The sequence below is a fragment of the Frankliniella occidentalis genome, unplaced genomic scaffold (genome assembly GCF_000697945.3).
Source record: "Frankliniella occidentalis isolate FOCC.00 unplaced genomic scaffold, Focc_3.1 Scaffold18, whole genome shotgun sequence".
In the NCBI taxonomy this organism is placed as follows: domain Eukaryota; kingdom Metazoa; phylum Arthropoda; class Insecta; order Thysanoptera; family Thripidae; genus Frankliniella; species Frankliniella occidentalis.
Genome location: NW_026267148.1, coordinates 876284 through 881281, shown reverse-complemented (window position 1 = coordinate 881281; position 4998 = coordinate 876284). Strand labels below are relative to the sequence as shown.

The 4998-nt window shown below is 56.2% G+C and overlaps 1 protein-coding gene across 1 annotated transcript in view; it reads right to left on the bottom strand.

Moving 5' to 3' along the window:
- The window catches only part of LOC113210666 (protein turtle homolog B), a 359298-nt gene extending 355099 nt beyond the window's left edge, over positions 1 to 4199 (bottom strand). Inside the window, exon 1 of the mRNA XM_052264309.1 lies at positions 3981 to 4199. The gene's annotated coding sequence lies outside the window, so the exon portion shown is untranslated. The remainder of the gene's footprint in view (positions 1 to 3980) is intronic.
- Positions 4200 to 4998: the final 799 nt, after the last annotated feature.

Here is a 4998-nt window from a genome sequence, read left to right as displayed (position 1 = left end):
TGCGGGCGCCTGCCTGGTGGGCAGCACGTGGAGACGCGGCTGGAGTCCGGCTGACCCTCTAAGCCTTCGCTTGGCCAACCGCGAGGCCACTGTTGGCCCAAGGTTTTTGGTCTATAACCGTACGCCAGCCGTGCAACTGCGATTGCCTGCTTGCCTGTGTCTGCGTTGTGTGGCAATGCGAAACAAACATATTTTTCTCGAACCACTGACCCAACGTCGTTCAACCGCATACTATCCCAGTCCGAGCCAGGACGATACAATTCGCGGTCCAAACATTCAATGATAATTTCAAGTTTCGTCAGCACTAGATTTGCACTGCACAGCACAGCCCCCGTGCCCGTCTCGTGCCAGGCGGATCCTTCCACGCCATGGGCCGCCACGATCCCTCTTACTCCTCCTCCTTCGGGGGGGACGTCCGCCTCGTCCTGGCCTTGGTCCTCGGCTGCACATTGAATTTGCATTTAAAATTTGACGTAGGGTCTCCGCTGCTCCTGCTGCTGGATGGCGCAAGCTAAAATCTGCGGCATGGTTTGTATTTCCCCGGTATTTCTCGGGAGGCAGAGGCGGGGCAGCGGCGGCTGCTCACGCGAAATGAAAGGCTCAACATATTGTGACGCAGCAGAACCGAGGCGAACGTTTTTTTTTTCTTCTCGTTTTTGTTTTTTAGACGTTGAAAGAAGTGGTCGTTGGCGCTGGCGCAAGAACACGGTACATAGCTGGAAAGGGACGCCAGAAACGGTCCTCTTTAAAAAGTTTCAAACTAGCGGCTGCGGTGTCCATGCTGGTGCGCCCAACCCCGCCGCGGCTGCTTCCGGGGCTGCTTCACACCAGACGCCCCCATAACCATGGCAACACCACAACCACGGGCACGGTGGTGTCGAACCATTCTCGCCATAGATCACCCTATGCCGCCGCGCCCGCCACTGCCCCCCGGCTCCACCCCCCACCTACCGCTCGCCAATACATGCTACGAGAATCTGAATGCAGCACTGTGCCCGCCAGTGGGGTGGGGTGGGGTTGGTGGTTGAATACACGATATTTGCCGGCAAATCGGCCCACCCACGGCCCCGCCCCGCCTCTCCCCGCCTCGCCCCCTCCGCCCCGCCCGCGCTGCTCGCTGGACGAGAGGCTCCGGGCGGCCGGAGCCAAAAGCCGATGCGTCAACGCCGAGCCGTTTGGAATTCCGAGCGCGTTTCGGACCAAACGCGCTCCAGTACATACGTACACCTACACGAGCGAGGGCGGGAGTACTTTTAAAAAGCTTGCACAGGTTATATTTTAGATTGCGCGGTTTATATCAACGGCAGATTTTTATTTTGAGACTATGTGTGTCATAGTGATAAAAACTACACCAGAAATTGTTAAACGGCCAATGAGAGTAGTTGACGACCCGTCGACACTCGTGGATACAAAATGTCGCAAAATATGAACCAATTAGATAATAAGGTTAGATCTTGACTTCTTACGCTCTCACATTTCGCAGCCTAAGAGTTAATGACCTTCTTTTCACAGTGCGGCGAAGACGAACGAAACGGAACGCGGGTCGATATACCAGATCAACTTCCGGGGGTTTTTCAAATCGCCGCTCACACTGCCACCTACTTTAGCTTTACCACCGCCCATGAATTTTTATGTCGGTTATAATTTTTTTTGAAAATCGATTAAGAGGGGCAAAAGGATGAAATAATTACGCTCCCGTGTTGAGCATATAGGGATGAGGATGCGCGATATCGCGCGAGTTTTCCTGGCGTGTATTGTGAGTAAATAATAGAGATGGAAATTGCAATTCGGTGCGGCCTCGGCCAGGGGGCGGCCGAACCCCCGCCGCGCCCCGCCACACCCCGCCACACCCTACCACACCCCCCACCACCCCACCACACCCCGCCGCACCCCAGCGCGCGGGGGAGCGGCCACACCCCGTGCGGCGCGGCGGCCGTGGGCCCCCAGGGTGGGACAGATCACGAGCCAACGAGAGCCCCCGCCGCCGCCGGACCAACCGGACCGCAAAAGCCGCACCGCGGAAAACGAATTGAAAATTCAGACTCTTGTGTGACGCCGAGGCTAATCACGGTGGCCGCCTCCATCATTTATCCTATCCGGCGCATCATTACCATTTCCGTTTTCTCCCTCGGCGAACGCGACGCTCAGGGCGGCACCGCGCTCACTGCCGACGAGGGCACGCCACGCTGCACTCTCTGCTGTTTCGCGCGCGCACGATGTGTGCTGTAGGCGAACTGCGTCGGGTGAAAGCGCTGCAGCACTGTTCTGCCCGGCTTATTGCATTTTGCACTTTTCATAAATCGTTGTCGAGACGCGCGCGCATACAAGTAGGGGAGGAGTGCCGCGCAAGCAGACACTCTTGTGTCGCGCACAGCTCGCGGCGGCGTCGGTTTGGAACCTGCTCTCGCGGGATGCATACGGCTAACCGGTGCGAACAGAGCTGCGGCGGGTGTCGTGGCAGAGCGAAGAGGGGGAGGGGGGCGGGGGGCAAAGTGGTTATGTAGGCGGGCAGCGGCGCCTCGTTGCGAGGAGGCACAGACCTCACACTCCGTCACCCGCGCTTAAATGATTCATTCTGCCCCCCCCCTTTTTAACTCACACACAGGAAACATGATGCGTGAAATTACTGTAAGGCAAAACGTACATACTCGTTGTCACACTGCAATCTGATTTCCTCTGTACGCCAACGTAGTTTCGTTTTCAATGCCGGTTTACCGGTTTGGTCAACGACAAAATTTATGCATATCTGTATCTTAATATTATTTTGCCTAGTAATACTGGGGTAGATGCATAAATTATGCGTATTCATTTTTAATCCTTACACTTTGTCGACTTTGTTTAGTAATAAATTGTTTGTGCGTCCAGAGCTCTGGAGTCCTAGGACTCCACGCAGTTGTTGTGCTCCATGTAAGAGCACTGTGCGCTGCAACACGCGGGTCATAAATGGATTAACCCAGCTCTGTTCTGGTCCAGTTTTTAATCATCGCCGGGAAAGCAATTACGTCGTGTGAAAGTTGACCCCAGTACACGTTAAATGCAAAGGGACAATTTCCTCTAAAGTGCTGCGTTATAAGTACCAACTTTTGCCGTGACAAGATTATTATGATTTATTGCGACGACCTTCATCCCACATGGTTCAATCCGTCAAAAACAAATATTTGAAAAAAAATTCAAGGTCATGGAGAGCTTCAAAGCGCAACATTTCATTAGACAAAATTATACTTTTATGTAGACGTACTTGGGTAGCACGCACAACAGCGTGTGCAATGGACATATTGCTTTCACCCGGAACCCGGAAGTTTCAGTCAATTCAACAAAGTCTCAAAATTTCGCGCAGCAGGTTTGCCAAACCAAACTGAGCGGAAATACCTTTTGCGCAGGTCGGCCGCACACACAAGTTACGGTGCGCTATCGGTAACAGCCTTTCCGACAAAATAGCAGGCTATTCCGATGATGCCTGTCCTGCTATTAGTGAGGCAAAGCGGGGAAATGCTCCTGGAGCAACTGTAGGCGGTGCGTTCGACCTGCGACCCAGCGGGAGTCAGGTTGAAACCAGTGTAGGTATATTCTGCTCTCTTTTCCGTCGGTCACGGGACAACACATCGTCGGAACTGCCTCATATTGCCATCGATAGAGTGGCCAGAGCCAGAGGCCGGCGCACTGTAGCAGAGGCAGGGGCACGCCCAAATCGCCCCTTGTGCCCCTTATAGATAAACGGGTGCAGTAACGCCGGCGGCAGCCCGCCCAGCTCCGTCACGGTGTTGCTTCCGTGAGGAAGGCGGGGCGGCGGCGGCACGGCAGGTGAGCGCCAGCGCGCCCCCGCCGCCCACAACGACAGCCTCCGGGAGGTCGACGCGCGCTTGCAAACACCGGGCACTACTTCACCGCCCGGTCAGCCACTGCTGTGGCACTGCGGAGGGGTCAGCTACTCATCCACGGGGAGCTGCGGTGTGTAATCCAAAGGGTAATCCACTCCGTACCTTCAGCAAGGCGGCGCGCCGCGGCCGGCACGACACGCAGCCAGCATGGCGGCACACGCACTCACACACACTCACACACGCACGGCACGCACTCGCACGCGCATACACACACACACAGCTCGGCGCTCGCTCGTGGCGTGGTGCGGCTCGCGGCTGGGCGGGGCGGGGCGTCGCGACGCGTCACTACTGCTGGGCTCCGCTCGCGGCGCCGTCCGACTCGCAACTGAGGGCCGCCGCGCGCTCCGGCCGGGGAGGGGCGAGGGTGGCGTCGCGCCGGGGGTATCGCTGCCGCCTCCCCCGCGCCGCCAGAGCCCTGGTGCGAGCTCGGCGCGCCCGGCGCGCCCCGGCCCCCGGGACCATGCTTAGGACGGGGTCCACGACTGTGGCCACCAGGGCGGTGGCGGACCCGGATCGTGCAAAGGGCGCAGGACTGCGGTGACCAGGAAGGCGAAGGGCGAATGTTTGTGGGAATAGGCATGTGTTTATACATTTTTCCGATACGGGAAAAATTTGAATCAAGAACCGATTATGGAAGCGGATGATAACAAGGTAGACGCACGTTAAAACCGTGTGAAGCTGAGCTAAATGTGCGTCTACCTTGGCCTGCGGCGCGCTAAAATTAAAACGTTTTCGCGATTTTAGTTGGCATGCCTGTCCATCTCACATCCCACGTCTCACGCCAGGCGCCTCACTTCACGCCGTCTTCCGGGCGGTCTCCCCTTGCGCTTCCTGACAGAGCTGAGCATTTAAAGTTAAAGTTTAAGTTCAAGTAAAGCTCAGCAATAATTTAAGAAGAGGAAGAGAGTCGTGGTCTTACTCTTCTGTATCTAGAAATGTTTGCCTAGCAAATCAGGTGGCCTCCTAGTGGTGTAGAGGGGGAGGAGGGGGAGGGGGCGTAGGCCCAGCATTTTTTTGTTGGTATCGGGGCACGCCGTGACCGGCGAGTGAAAATTCGGACGCTCTACATGCATGTCATGATCGACCTTGTGCCTCAACTCGTTAAACACGACTGAAGCTT